At 42.0% G+C, this 16,685-nt stretch overlaps 2 non-coding genes across 2 annotated transcripts; both read right to left on the bottom strand.

Annotated features, from left to right (window-relative positions):
- Window positions 1–320: 320 nt before the first annotated feature.
- trnae-uuc (transfer RNA glutamic acid (anticodon UUC)) lies at window positions 321–392 on the bottom strand. The gene has a single exon. It is a non-coding gene; the product is annotated as a tRNA-Glu (tRNA).
- Window positions 393–1,010: 618 nt separating this feature from the next.
- Window positions 1,011–1,082, bottom strand: trnae-uuc (transfer RNA glutamic acid (anticodon UUC)). The gene has a single exon. It is a non-coding gene; the product is annotated as a tRNA-Glu (tRNA).
- Between the last annotated feature and the right edge of the window lie 15,603 nt (window positions 1,083–16,685).

Consider the following 16,685-nt stretch of genomic DNA (forward strand, 5'->3'; position numbering starts at 1 on the left):
AATGCAAGCCCTCTCTAATACATGCAGAAACACAAGCACTAACACACTAGTGCGGGGAAGAGAGCGGGGATGACATGCGGCAAAGGGCCGAGGGCAGGAAGGAACGCTTTTCTATCTTTCTTTTTTTTTTAGATTTTTTTTTGGCCTTTCATGTCTTTATTGAGAGAGGACAGTGGAAAGTGTTGGAAACTGGGAAAGAGAGTGGGGATGACATGCGGCAAAGGGCCGAGGGCAGGAGTTGAACCCGCGCATCGCGGACTGTAGCCTCTGTGCATGGCCGCCGATTTAACCGCTGAGCTAAACCAGCGCCAAAACACAAGTTCCCATACCGGGAGTCGAACCCGGGCCACCTGGGTGAAAACCAGGAATCCTAACCGCTAGACCATATGGGACATTTTCTGACTTTCAACAGGCTCAATATGAACGCCTTTGGTGCTAACATTCATTACTGTATGTGGTGGCCTATTAATAGTAACATTATGCCTGTAGCGGTCCCAGTGCCACGTCTCTTCTCCTGACACCTTTGTAGTCCTTTCAGAATAAAGTCAGTCTGGTGATGCCAGAAGATGAGGAAACGCTCACCGCTACCTCTTACATGCCTGCTTCACCTCAGGGAGATTCCTGCTCAAGCGCTGCAGGCCAAAAACACAAACCCCCAAACTCTCCATCATGCGCACTCATGCTAATGCACGCTCTCTCTAATACATGCAGAAACACAAGCACTAACACACTAGTATGGGGAAGAGAGTGGGGATGACACGTGGCAAAGGGCCGAGGGCGGGAAGGAACGCTTTTCTATCTTTCTTTTTTTTTTTTCTTTAGATTTTTTTTTGGCCTTTCATGTCTTTATTGAGAGAGGACAGTGGATAGTGTTGGAAACTGGGGAAGAGAGTGGGGATGACATGCGGCAAAGGGCCGAGGGCAGGAGTTGAACCTGCGCATCGCGGACTGTAGCCTCTGTGCATGGTCGCCGATTTAACCGCTGAGCTAAACCAGCGCCAAAACACAAGTTCCCATACCGGGAGTCGGACCCGGGCCACCTGGGTGAAAACCAGGAATCCTAACCGCTAGACCATATGGGACATTTTCTGACTTTCAACAGACTTAATATAAACGCCTTTGGTGCTAACATTCAATACTGTATGTGGTGGCCTATTAATAGTAACATTATGCCTGTAGCGGTCCCAGTGCCACGTCTCTTCTCCTGACACCTTTGAACTCCTTTCAGAATAAAGTCAGTCTGGTGATGCCAGAAGATGAGGAAACGCTCACCGCTACCTCTTACATGCCTGCTTCACCTCAGGGAGATTCCTGCTCAAGCGCTGCAGGCCAAAAACACAACCCCCAAACTCTCCATCATGCGCACACATGCTTATGCACACTCTCTCTAATACATGCAGAAACACAAGCACTAACACACTAGCACGCAAAAAAGAGCTAGATAATCCTTAAACATAACTACCTGTGCCACCGACAATCATGACCACAGATATTAAACAAACTGTCCGGTGTCCAATATGCACGCAATAGCCTTGACATCAAAAAAACGACTTCGCTTATCGCGTGCGAATGCGCCGCAAGAAACAGACGTGAGGGGGTCATTTCTAAATCACATGAGGTCCCCACATGAGGTTTTGTCTCAGGTGTTGCCTTGCGTTGTGTGAACTGTTTAGGTACACACCACAGTATTTCTTTAGATTTAAAATTGAGCTGCATCATTCTTAAGTTTGGGAATGGCAGCTGTTGGCTAAATGGAGCCCTTTGGATTGCATTTGAAGAAGGGTGTTGCATGAAAACAGTATGCTAAGTTTATGACCAAATTAAAGCTTCAGCAATCAGTACTCCTTTAGAAATACTGTAACAGGGGGTGTTCAGACCACAGTGCAGCACACTGAAAGCAGGGATCGATAGTGATAATCTATGCTGAGGTTCAGCAGCTGCAGGACAGTGTAAGGCTAGAGCTGTCAGAATCTCTGTAATGTGCCAGAGGCTCGGGCTGGATGAACTGAACCAGGAAATAGGTGAGTGAGGTGTGCCATGCACACACACACATGCAACAGTTAATAAATGGGCAACAGTACCGGGGGGCAACAAGCAGGACACGGGTAAGCACTCGATAGAAGCCAACGAACCAGGAGGGAGCAGGCAGAAGGCAAGTTGGGGCCAGACTGAGATTCGGGGAGCCAGCAGCTAAGTATACATAGGAGGCACACACAGGGACATCACAAGTGTGATGACACTGTGAGAGTCTCCAAGCCACAAAAATCAATCGACAGGAAAAACTCGTTCTGTGGTATCGTCTCGGGGAAGCACCAAACAACCAAGGGGACAGGCCGACAGGAAACAGGAACGCAGAGGCAGAACTCGTGGACAGAAGGCCGAGGTGATTTCCGGGATAACAACAAGGTGGGCAGGTCAGAGGCAGGCAGGATCGGCAACAGGGAATCAGTCCAAAGAAGAGTGCTGGAGAGTCCTGCACGAGTATCAAAGAACGATCTGGTAATGAGTATGAGAGCAGGAGAGGCTTATATCCTGGCTTGATTACTGTTTAGAAGCAGCCGCATGCCCAGGTGAACTGAATGAGCTGACGAGGTGGGCGTGGCAGGCAGGCAGAATGGAGCAGAGGAGGCGTGATTGGAAAACTACTGGGAGAGGGCAGGTGAGAGTCAGAACTGTTACAGACACAATGGCTGTGTTTGAAATGCCGTACGAAATACTACATACTACATCCTACATGCTACATGCTACATGCTATATACAGAAAACTGCGTTCAGCAGTAGTCTGTAGTATGGAGGAGCTTTTCAAATTCATTTTGCAGTATGCTACGCCAGGTGGAAGTAAACAACGATTGCCACTTCTTTAGCTATAGCACCTCCTGCTGCTGGAACACTGCTGCTGTCCGTCATTTCAACTGCCGCTGTGACGTTCCAGCGCTTTGCATTGTGGGATACAGTAAACGAGGTAGACAGGTCCAATGTATACTGGAGATTTTCTCAGAATCAGTACGAAATCCGGGCACATTTGGCTTTTGTGTGCATACTACATACTACATTTTGGCCAAATTAGTACCTACTGCTAGTATAGTATGGCATTTCAAACACAGCAAATGATTCACATGACTTTGTGTTGAGTTATCACACAACTCTGCAGGTCCCTTCAGCTTTTTGTAGAGGAGCCTCTTCTGGCCTACAAACTCCAGTCCAGTGCATGAACCTCATATCCAGCAGCAGCAGACAGATGTCGTCATTCTTACTTATTGGTATTGTAAGCTTACATGCTCTTATTGGTATTGAATTAAAAAAAAACCAAACCCAACCAAACCCAAAAACCAATCCTTCCTGACATGCTCTTGTTACAAAAAGGGATTAAATTAAGTCAATCAAACAAATATACATACTAGACTATCCAGAATACCTTATTCAGGTATGTTGTAGTAATAATTTTACTAAGACACAAAGGTATTCTCCGGGATTTATCATAGCATGTGTCTTTGCAAAATTCCAAAGTTATTAAAAATTGTCTAATATTTTGAATTGGACTCATTTCCTTCTGGATATATTTTATTTTCATAAACGCTTCATAAACAAAGAACTGTGGCCACCTGCGCCTTTATGGGCTTTCAGCTGAAGACTGTAGAAGGTTTAGATTTAAAGCAGGGTGATGCAGGAAAACAGCTTACGTGCTCAGTTAATGACCATATTAAATCTTCAGTAATCAATATTGTTTATAGTTACAATGATTCAAATGACTACATGTAATATTGGATGTGTTGCTCACAGTAAAAAAAACTAACAGAGAATTATACCTCAACTCTGCAGCTCCCATCAGATTCAAGTCAGCGAAATAAATCCTTAACCAAACCCAGGACCAAGCCTTCTTGACATCCTGTTGTTACAAGCAAAGAGAAGGAAACAAGACAGGGCGTCAGGCTCGATGGGTTGCCTTACGCCACTAGAGCCACGTTTGTGGTATATTTTGTTCAATTGAAAACATGCGTCTTTTGTACATCATGAGTTCCTTCCCTGTTCAACGGAGTATAAATCATATTATGCATATTGGAAGACCATTTCATATCGACTCTAAACAATGCAGCAGTTATACTTAGTTATAGTTATAGTTATACTACTTGCAATGCTTATGGATACAAAAGCTTCAATTTTACAAGCCGATGACTACAGCATGGGGTTGCTTTATTCACTTTGTGCTTTAATTATTGGCTTCAATATCCTCTGGAAAAGGGCTGTCAGAGTCTTGTTCACAAAGGGCTCCAATCCAGAGATTTCATGTTCACATTATTTACTAAAGAGAATCTGAGAGCAGTGGATCCTCTCGATTGATAGAAGATGGTTTATAAATGAAACCATAATCTCTGATAGCTTTGAAGTCAAGAAAGATTACTTTCACTCTGCTTTTACAATGTAACAATGTTACATTTCATTTTGCAGACGCTTTTGTCCAACGCAACGTACATCTGAGATTTTTGGATGTTTATTGTTCTCGTCTTTTAGATGAAGCAACAGGGAAACTGTGTGAAGTAATCAACTTATTGCCAGTTTTGCTCTTGCCAGGCAGAACAAGGAGGAAAAACACAGACGCACAGCAATTTCAGTGGACCTCGAGGGCTGGGATCACAAGAACATTCAGTTGTGGCAATCTTTAAGAAGCACCCACACACGGGTACTTTTCCCTGGTTGTAGAACTCAGGTAATGAATGGAGCTACAGGGACATTTTGTGGGATCATGTAGTTGAAAAAGAAAGCAGTTACTTTCATTTATTTCCTGCTCCCAGCTGCTAATATCCTGCTCCTGCTTTCACCTACCTCTTCCTGGTGAGTTGGTATTGATATTCGCCTAGTACCACAGTTTTTATGGCTGTGTTTGCTGCTTTTCCACACAGTTCAACACCAAACACAAACTCAAACAAACACACAGAAAGCAGCTTCCTTGTGGCCAACAGAAAAGCTGATGAGCTGTAGAGGTCAGTCTCCAGCTTCACATCCACAAACACTCACACTCTACCTCACTCAAGGGGGGAATTGGACTGCCTATTCCCATCTTACTTGACCCCATCACTGTAACTATCAGCCACAAGGCAAACACAATAGACCACCATGACATTGACCATCTATTACAAGAACACTCTACTTTCCTCAGGACGGACATTTAGGTCCCTTAAGGGGTGAATGCTTTGGTTTACTGAGAGCTTTGTGCTCCTGCCACACCGGACAAAATCCCCTTGGAGCCTTTGCAATGGACTTAGTACTATTGTTGTTTGCTGCTCATTTCTATGTGCATCTGCCTACATGAAGCCGCCCTCTGTCATCATCTTTCATCATCTCATGTCTCCTCCTTGACATGTGAGTTAACTGACACATGATGACGGGCTGGTTAACCGTAAAGAGGAAGAAGCTCACCCTTTCGGCAAAGAGGCAGAGTTCAAACAAGCGATGCAGCACTTCCCCTGTCAAGTCCAGTCAAGTCACATTGATATGTGGGGAGCTCTTAACAAATCAGCTTCATTGCAATGCACTTTAAAGAGAACAAAGGAATGTAGAAGAATTACATCACACAGTGGACGATATGTGATGAAAGAAGCTCTTGATCGTGTGCTTGATACAAGAAGATTATCTTTTATGACAGCAGTAAGCAAATACCAGGACTGACATTATTAGGGGCACTAAGCATAGCACCATATACAGTGTGGCTGCAACAGCAGTTTGTCATTGGATAGAAGTTTAATTTAGTATCAATTCAGTGTACCCCCCACTATAAAAATATACAACACAGACATGCACCTTTGCTTTACAGACATTAACAAGAGTAAGATCTTACAGCCATGCTAGTGACTGTGAGATTGTAATGAGGTACAGCACTGTTTGGAGCTTAATGCTAACTGCTTTAAGGTAACAAGCTTATCATGCCAAAGCTGCAATGCAGATATTAATTGACCCCCACTTGCAGATATATTAATTTTGCATTTATTTAGCATGTTAGCAAGCATATATATGTACAAATTATAAATAAGCAAAGGGGGGAGAAGGTCATGAATATGTGTACCAACTTTCATGTCAATCAATCCAGTATTTCTGGAGACATTGCATCTAAAGCCACACATTTTAACCTGCTGTGGTGCTAAAGAAAACACAGATCATGCACATTACTAAGATTCTTCTTCTGGGCACCACAAACATCTTTATTATGATTTATGCCAATCCATCAAATAGCTTTAGACAATTTGAACCAAAGTGTTCCACTGGGTGACAGTGAGAGTGTCATCCTTGTATGCATGCCAGGGATGCACGGTGGGGCATTGGTTAGCACTGGCGCCTCATAGTTAGAAGACTCCTGGTTCGGTCCAAGTGTGCCTTTCTGTGTGGAGTTTGCATGTTCTCCCCGTGCATGTGTGGGTTCCCATCAGGTACTCCGGCCCACAACCCACTATCATGGCTAAAAGCCCCGTAATGGACAAAGGTCACTTCAAATTCCATCAAGCAAGAAAAATTGAAGGCAATCTGAATTCTGAGTCTAATAAAAAGCCAACAATCCATACATGCAGCAGTATCCATTGTCTCCGTCAGCTGCCTGACAACTTCACATTGATGGCATAACTCCAGGATCACTGTGTTTGGCTGTTGTACAGAACATAACCCTTAACCTGAACACAGAACTGACACTTTTTCATTCAGACCACACAAATGAGAAACTGTGTTTTCATTAATGAGATGTAGAGTTGTTGCTAGGAATCTTACTGACCTTTATTTAGAATGATGTAGTCTTGGAAGGTGTGTGTTTATGTATCAGAGAAGTTAATAAAAAGTCAACATCAAAAGGCAGGTCCACGATGCTCTCTATGGAGGCAATAAAACCATGTACAGATTATTGTACTTCTGTACAGATTATTTTTAGATTGTTCTATTTGAAACAAATCTACATTAATGTTTGCAGGGGCTACTGAGAGACCTTTATTTTGATACCACAACACAAGCGGATTTGTTTCTCGTGTGTTCAACCTCCGTGATTTACAGAACAAAGCGGGTACACGCCGCTGGCAAAAATATGATGCTGCTTCATTCATGTGAAATTCATGAGAACAGATTTCATCTTTCTGCAGCAGAAATCTTAGAACTACATCTTTCACATCAACATGTATATTCATTGATGATGTCATTCAATCCATTAGAACTGATTGGAGGAGACAGTGGTGTGTGTAATGTTTTTTTTTTATTGATGTAAAATAAAATAAGTGTACATAAGTGTAGCAATGCCTCTATGGTGTCTTTACATGTACTTCTGTTGATGATGTCGTAACGTTACGTACATGTGTTGTAAAACGTGGTGAACTGTTATGAAATGGTTGTGTGCATGATCCTTTGTGAATTGATTTAAAATGAAACCCTGATAGCAAGATAATAACTTTCAAAACATACATAACCTCTGGGTTGCATTTAAACAATATTAAGTATCTAAAAATGGTGCAAAGAAATAGACTGAGCATAATTACTAATGTAGGCAGTCTTCTTTCTACTGTAGATAAAATGATCTAAACACCCGACTGTCATGGGCATTAAGCAATGTGTACAAAGTTAGATATTTGTATTTGTGACAGAATTTCAATAATTTCAAAACTTGTTGACTTACACAACAGTTTAGCCTAAATTGTTGAGATTCTAATGAAGCATCTGAAAATACCAATGTAAGCACTGGTAGTGTCACGTTTTGGTTTAGAAAAATGGAGAGGACCCAGATGCAGACAATAGGAAAGTTCAACAAACAAAAGGAAAAATGCCAAATCCAAAAGGCAAATGAAAAGGTGTACTGTGAGTCCTGGCAACAAATAATCCAGAGGGAAAAAAATATAACAGCAACAAGTGAAAAACACGGGGGGGGTTACGAGAAACGTAGTTGATGTAAGTCCAGGAAACAATGGAAAAAATGGGAAGATAAATGCTGTGTTTGAAATCAGATACTTCATACTACATACTGCAGGGGTCATCAACTAGATTTGTCCAAGGCCCAGATTTTTTCTAAGCAGACACTGTGGGGGCCAGACTCTCAAACCCCCCCCACATATTTCAGCCTAATTATCAGGGTTTCCGATAAATGGGTGATATTACGGTCAAATATTATCTGCATTTATTTAGCTTAAAAACAATTGATAGGCAGGCTATATCAAGGGCGCAGAATTGGGTATGAAAATTAGTCAATTGTCCCTACTATAATTTTGTCCAAAAATGAATATATGATACACCTAATGTTGCACTTTCAACCTTTCAACCTGCGGAGGAGTCGTGCACGAGACAGCCATCACTCTGTCTGTCACTGTAAACAAGGACTCCCGTCTACAGTTCACAGGAGCCGAGTGCACCAGCTGGGCGTAAAAAGTAGGTCTTATCTCTTACGTCCGACATAGCTATGACCGACTTCTTGATTGGAATTTATACGGAGTGCAGCAAGTCTAACTGACACCGATCGTAGCTGCACCCTGTCTCATGATGCGCGTCCACGTGAAAACAAAGCGGTGACTGTTACCAAGCAATGAAGATGAGGAAATAAATAATCAAGCATGCAGTTGTCCGATGTATATTTTTCTCATCTCCCTCTGTGTTTTCAAAGGCCCTACTGGCACAAAATCTGAGTTCAGTCAGCACCTGCAGGGCGGGGACAGCGTTTCTGTCCGACACATGCTGAAGCTGAGGGGCGAGCTCTTTAATTCTTTCAAACAGGACTTGTCTGACAAAACAAAACCTGTCGACCTTACTGTTCGATCACGGATGACTCTCTCTCATTTTAATGCCCTTTTACTTGAGTCTCATCTAAGTCTAACTGGTGCACAGGGTTGAATTTAAAGTCTGTAGTAACCTTCAGCTCTAGGTCAGACCTAACTTTACACCCAGGAGTACGCCCAGCCGGTGCATCGGGCCGGAAGTGGCCCATGGGCCGCCAGTAGACGATCACTGACATACTGCATACTGTGTTCGGCGTTAGTATGTAGTATGAAGCTGTTTATTTTGCAGTATGCTAAGCCAGGCGCCAGTTTCCGGTTTTGCAAAGCGGAGGTAAAGCAAACTGCCGCTTCTTTAGCTGCAGTGCTCCATTCTGCTTGAATGCTGCCATTTTAACTGCCATTGTGATGTTAAGGCGCTTTGCATTGTGGTAGACTGGTCCGATACATAATGAAGATTTTTCAGCATGTTCTTGTTTGCATACTACATTTTGGACAAATCAGTACATACTGCTAGTATAGCATGGCATTTCAAACACAGCCAAAGAATACACTGGGGAGGTGAGGGTAACCAGGCACAGGTGAGACAATCAAGGAGCAGGTGAAAACAATGAGGGCAGGGCATATCATCAAATATGTGGAAAAACACACAAAGGCAGGAAGTAGAACAACACAAGGGTAGGGAATGACAAAATAAAACAGGAAATGAAATACATCACTGAACAAGACTTACTCATGATAGGTAGACTAGTTGATTGCAAATCTCAAAGACAGTACAAAATCATTACCTGAAGTTCATCATGTTATACTGTTTCTCTCATATTTAAGGATCCAGTCTGTCAGTCTTATCCTTCTCCCCAGCCAACACGTGTTACCTTCTATCATAAGATGATGTAATTCACGTGACCAATCATTTCTCTAATAGTAATAGTCTCTAATGTCCAAAGTGGTGGATATCTCAGTTTGGAATTAGAACTCCTCTCTGGAGATTTCTGCCTCTATCAGCATTAGTTTTATCATTAGTGGGACTTAGGCCAAAGATTTTTTTATTGTTTTGTCTCGATCCACTTTTCAGTTAAATGATCAAAGCTCCCCTGGGTGCTCTTTCCATCAGCCCGTCTGTTAACTTACAGTATGTTCCCTGTGACCCTGGCAGACCTGTGCTGGTGCTTTGCAGATGGTGATGAAGTGAGGAAGTCAATTAACCACAAGAACAAGGTAGAGGAAGAAATGAAAGCCAAATCCAGAATGAAGCAAGTACACGCACACACACAAACACACACTTTGACAGATTCAGGCAGTTATCATTTTCACATCATTCTCGGGACGCTAGATGGTTTTAGTTTTTAGGTAGATAAACAGAGTTGTACCTAATGCATAGCTCACCGCATTAGTAGCTGTGCAGGGGGCTGTAAAGGGGATAGAATTTCACTCACCAGAAAAATGTCGTGTTTGTAAAATAAACTGCACAGTAAGCAATATTATTGGGTTAATATTTGCATGAAAAAAACACTACTCACACATAATTATGTTAACATAATATGGAATATTGTTACGGTTAGAAAAGACATTTTAAAAATAAGTGAAAACATTAGCCGGTTATTGACAGAAGAGTTTGGAAAATGCATGGTCAGATTTAATTTAATTGGAATATGATTTGACGCTTTTGTCCAAAGCGATGTACATCTGAGAGTTAATACAACACAAGCAACGATCAAGACAGGAGGGAACGAAGTCAGGAAGAGCCAACAAACAGCTCCAAGTGCGATCGGACACTGGTGCTGACAGGCAGTGCACAGGGTTTATTTTGAAGCTTTGGGCTAATGACCAAGCTGCACTTTAAAAGAAAAGTGGGAGAACATTGCAACATTTCTCAAATAATGCAATAGATGTGGTTTGGCCTTCTGGCTGCTGATGGAAGGGTTTTCTCTCCTTGTCTTCCTTCAAGGTTCCTTCAGGAGCTACTGAGCTCCCCTTTAAGTCGGCATCTCTCTACTGTAGTCATCTGTGTTCACGTGTTATGTTAAGTTCTTTAAACTTGACAAGTTCTGCCCTGTTTGAAAACACTCCACTTCAGTGGAGACACTTCACATCTCTCTCTTGCCTCCACTCGCTCTCATCTCACCACAGGCAAGGTGCTGCTCGTGGCTGGGACTTCTGTGAAACACACATCTGCATCTGACACACACACACACACACACACACACACACACACACACAAGCCTGTAAGTCAGTCTTGGTAAAATGTATATGTGTGTTAACTCATAAGATAGGCAGTTTGAAGTAAATTTGCATGTGCGTGTGCATCTGTCTTCTGTCTGTTGTTAAAGTAATTGGCTGGGAGGAGGTGTGATGGGAGGCAGCCTTAGCATTGCTACAACATTGAGCATCAAGCCTTCAAGTCCTCCTTAAAGATTGTGTAAAGACAAAGGGAAAGCAAGAGTAGTAAATCGTGGCTTTTAAAGAAAAGTTTGTTATGGCCAAAAGTATGTGGACAGTCAAAGATAATTCCCTCTGGGAGGCGATCCAAGTGAGAGCGAGTGAACGAACATCAGATGGTTTTACTTCTCAATACAAATATCCTCACCTTCTCTGTGTGTCAGTAAAACGGCTAAATGATGCGTCATTTGTTTAAAAAAACTGCTCCCTTTGGCCCTAGTTTTGCATTTCATTCACAAAGGAAGAAATCACACACCAAGATCAATCTCAACCCACTGTTGTTTTGTGTGAGGAGGGGGTGTCAGCCTATCCTGAAACTACTGACATTAATCTGCTATACCAACCTCAAAACTACTTCTCCCTCGGTCCTGCTTTGTACATGTGGGCGCGGTCAGTTAAAGAAAAGCACTCCATTATGTAAATTATATTTCCATGCAGTAGAATTAGAGGTCTAATGCTTAGATTTCCAGCAAACCAAAGCAAATATTTATGGTAGGCATTTTTCCAACAACAGTTAATAATGTTACATGCATCCATAATTATCTCTTTATACAGAAGTTTACATTGGTATTCAATTCCCAAAAGGGATTCAATAGTAATAACAGCCTTTTGCATACTAATGCCTACTGTGGCAAGTTTCCATTGTAGGCATTAAGCTGGAAAACGAAAGGTGGCTTATCGCGAAGAAGCCGCAGGAAACACATCGAGTCCGTCTCTAAAGTTAGTGTTAAAGCAAAAGCTCATCAAAACAAGACATGATGGTTCTGTGAAGTTTTGTCAGCCAATCAGTCTGAACTACTGCAGCAAGTAATGTAAGACGAGGCAGCAGCCACAGTGAGCTGATGAAGAGCTGCAGCAGTTGGCTGAACACCTCCAGCTCCTCAGAAAGGTACTTTAAGGTTTACTTTAATGGTTCTGACTGTGCCCTGATGGCCTGTAGGAAACTACTTGTGCTGTGTGCAGGATGAAATCCAAACTGAGCTGTTACTCACGGCCTGCTGCAAACAGGCCATTAGTGACGGATTTCTTTGTTAAAACAATGCGGGTTAGTTTGGCAGCTTTTTAGCAAATTAATCGATTTAATTAAATATATTCTGAAAGAGTTGCCAGAGCCTTCATCTATGCAAGAGTATTAAAACCAGACAGAAGGAAAAAAGGGAGAAAGGTTTAATTTTTTATCATAACAATAAATTGAAATATCCACAATGACATTATTTTTCACAATGACATTGGAATTAGTACAGATTGACATTTGGGCACTTTGCATAGCATCCTCTGTCATTAGTGTGTGGATGTGTGTGTGAAAGGGTGAATGTGACATGTATTGACAAAGCACTTTGTGTGGTCGCAAGACTAGAAAAATATAAGTGCAGTCCATTTACATTATTAAAATCTCACTTGATTTATTGATTTATTTATTGTTGGCTGTCCGTCCTCTCTTACTGTTCAAATTGCATGAGAACTAACATTGTAGTTATAGCCATAACCCTCAAGGAGGTACATGGGCTTGGTTACACAAAAACATCTAATGAAAGAAAAAGAAATAAAGTGATTTATTAGTGAAACGCTCAACAAACAAAGTGGTCATGGAACCCGGTGTGTTCAACACTTAGACGTTTCTCAAACATAGGAAGACACAGCCAAACTCATCACAGAAACCAAAATATAAAGTTAACTAGTTTGCGACTAGTGTCACAAGTTCACCAGCTTACTGTGTTTACTGTCACGCAGAAGCTGTTGTTGAGACAACACCACGCCATGTATTGAAATCATTTTTACTTTTCATTACAGGATCATTTTGTGTTTTCCTCAGGTGCTTTTGAATGGGACAGCCCGTTAGAGTTCATGCTGCTGAAATGTACAATGTACCGTGTGTGTGCCATTATATTACTGTGCAGGTACTTTGCTTTTTTCATTTACTTTTCACCAGCTTTTGTTTTTGCAAGACACATCTATTATTTCAAAGCCTTGCCTTTGAGTGTGTATGGTTCTTTGGCCATCTGTCTGTCTGCCCATCCATCCATCCTCAGTATCTTCTCATTTCCACTCTCCTGGTACCGCTCCTCATTATCTTCTCACATTCTGACCCAACAGCTCTCATCTTTTATTCCCTTGCCTTCTAACAAGCCCGTTCTCTCTTCTCCTACGTCCCTCTCCACTGTTTTCTCTCGTGGGGTTTTATCCTCCTGCATTTTCTTCTTTTTTCACCCCATCTTTTCTTTCCCGCTGCCTCCCTGATCACACCATCTTCTCATCTCCCTCCTTCCCCAACCAATGGTTGGTCTTCTATGTGTTTTTAGATAAAGTAATCATTGGGACAAACCCTGACAATGAAATGAAATGATTGCCTGCTGAACCGGTTCATAGATGTTAATGTGTAAATGGGAAACAATTACAGAATAGGTCGAGGGAAGACACAGGGAAGTACCAAGAACACTCAAGAAAGGAAGACAGCAAGATGAAGATTATCAGTAAATTATCCGTCAGGGAGGAAATGTCTGAAAAAGTGAGGGAAAGACTGTAAACACACAGAAGGATGGTAAAAAAAACCAATAACATTTTGCACGTCTTCCACACCAACTAGCACTTCCAGTGAGGCTGATCAGACACCAGTGCACATAGCCACTGGGAAAAAATAGATAAAAAGAGCAAAAATCCGTACCTACAGAAAAATACAGAAGTTAGAACAGAAGGTCCAAGACATGCAGAGGAGGGAGGGAAGAGGCTGATGATTACATCAGACAAGTCAAAAGTTTCTTTAAGACTGAAGACTCAGGTGGATGTACTGAAGCAAAGACTTCTTACCATGTCAGAGACACTTCTTTGTTACGCATATGCACCAAATAAAAGAAGATACAAAATCTGCAAACTATAAAGAGAAACATTTATTCAGAGGGGCTCTCACAGCCAGTTTGTTCAGGAAATACAAACCTGTCTTTACAATAACGAACTCTCTTGGTATCTCAAACAAAGTATTGAACAAGCAAGAGAACAACCCATGTTTTAAATTTAGAATTTCAAAGCAAAGACACATCCGGCCCTATTTAGACGGCGGAAGGCGCACAGTCTAAAGCACATTGCGCTAAGTGATTTAGGGCGTGTCTGATGCACTTTAGCTAGTTGGATGGCGCACAATCTGGGCGCAACCGAGCTGCAAGGCGCAAAGAGGTTGGCTTAAATCCTTGGATTATTCATAGGCATGTTTTCATCTTAACATGAATCAAACCAATCAGAGTGTCAGCTGTCATTCCCTTTAAGAGCAGGCAGGCGTGTTGCTATACACGGCGGATTGCAGTCATTCTTATATAAACTGGACGCCGACCGGCATATTCAGCTTATTTCTTTCCACTGTGTCCTTGAACACGCAGAAAAAAACACAGGTTACTGTACGATACATGTCGAAGCACGGATTGATGTTAAAGCCACCGAAGCGATCCCACTGCCCAGCAGAAACGAAAATGAAAAGAGGCACGCTGTTCACATTTACGCACCCGTTTGCCTGACCACACCTCATATCAAAACCAACACGCCCATAGGCCCTGACGGTGGCGCAAGATCACTTGCTATTTCCACAACGTGGGCACTGGGCATGAAAATGGCGACTGCGCCGTGTGTTTAGCGCCGGATGGACGATAGGGCTCATTATTTATTTACAAGACATCTGTGTCTGATATGCTGGGTGCATATATGCAACATTTGAGTTCTCAGTTATTGTTACTTACATAAAATGTTCATCGTCTGATTCAGACTTTGCAAACAAAGTATTTTGTTCACTACTTGAAACATTGCCCTCATTACAGAAAATGTGCAGTCTGTCATGTTTGAGGTTTAAATACAAAAAGGGAGAGACCCAACTGCAGACAAAAAAGGGTAACTTTAGGAGGTTCCACAGGGAGCAGGTACAGATAAATACCTGGAAAAGAAAAATTACAAGCTTCACTGAAAACACTGGAGGAGCCACAAGGACAAAACATTCACACAAGGAACAGGGCGTGATGGAAAACAAACTGGCACAGGGACAGGGGAAAAACAAAGACTAAATACACTGAGGATGTGAGGGTAATCAAGCACAGGTGAGACAATCAAGGAGCAGGTGAAAACAAATAAGGGCGGGGTACATAATCAAACAAGTGGGAAAACACAGCAGGAAGTAGAACAACAACAGGAGAGAAGTGGGATTAATGAAATAAAACAAGAAAAAACATTGAACACTGAATGTACTGTATAACTAAACAAGAATCCATGACACAGGCATGACAAAGTGAATTACATTGAGTCATTAACTAAGATGTTATGATAATGTTCCGTTTAATGTGGATTACAACAAATAGATCCTTAACTTTGAAACCTGTCTGACTAACTTTCTCGCCTCCACTTGCCTGAACCAAAAAGGGTCTTTCCAGTCGTTAATAATGCGTCTCATACTGACACTCCCGCCGACACTCTCACTGTGTGCTACATTTTACTAAAGGGCGAGCTCAGAGAATGTCAGGACCTGACTCTTAGGACATTTGCCAGTGTTCAAATGTAAAAAAAGGAATAAGATTAAGCTGACTGCATGCCCTTACTGCTCATATAATAGAGGCTGGTCCTTGTTTACATCAGGCTCATGGTGACTTGGTACACGATTCACTTCAGTTTGCACAGCAGTCTGCCATTGGTGTGGATGAGGCCCTCATCTACATGCTAGCTAACTGCAGTAGCTATGTTTTGTAGTTCTTATGTTTTTAGTTTTGTCATGAGAAAACAGCACAATAAATTCAGATTGACATTATAGGTATCTTTGCATACTTAAGAATGAGAAATTAAAAACACACTTAACCTATTGATTGTTTTTATTTTAGAAAACTGATCTATCATTTTACCAATAAAATGTCAGAAAACGCCCCCCAGACACAAATGACATCAAATCCAAAGACAACAATGGTGTAATAATAAAAGGTACAAAAAGCAACAATGATCTTATATTGAAGCATTTTGAAGAGGAAACCTTTGGGCTTTTTTGTATTAAAAATAATCAGACTTGCAGTCAATTATCTTCAAACAGGAAGTAGATTGACAAATGAGGTTCCATCTTGGGATTTCAAAATAAAGGTCATTGGGTTTGGAATGTATTTGGCAGCATAGTTGTAGTGACTTACAAACTGTGATATCAACACAAAAATAAAGTCTGGTGTAAAATCAGTTCCAAGTGTCTACAGCCAGGCTGGTCAGAGCGTGTTCTCTAAAGCCATCAGTTTGGCCCAATTACCAAGTGCAAAGTCTGGGAGACGCTCCTGATTCTGCTCACTGTGACATCTGCTGACCAACATGTGAGCAGGATGCATCTGTCAAGGCCTGCTTTCACCAATCGGTGATCCAAAATCACAGAAAGGATATTCCCAAAGCAGACTGGAGTTTAAACTTTACTCCACTCTTACATCAGGCCTCTCGCCACACATGTGGGCCTTTTCCCTCTCACTCCAGCCACTGCTGGTCCTGGCTTCAAAGGGGCAGGCTCTGAGCGGGGTTCCAGTGCACTCA

Source organism: Semicossyphus pulcher, unplaced genomic scaffold, assembly GCF_022749685.1.
Source record: "Semicossyphus pulcher isolate SPU_LCO1_2020_fin unplaced genomic scaffold, fSemPul1.0.p SCAF_2, whole genome shotgun sequence".
Lineage (NCBI taxonomy): Eukaryota > Metazoa > Chordata > Actinopteri > Labriformes > Labridae > Semicossyphus > Semicossyphus pulcher.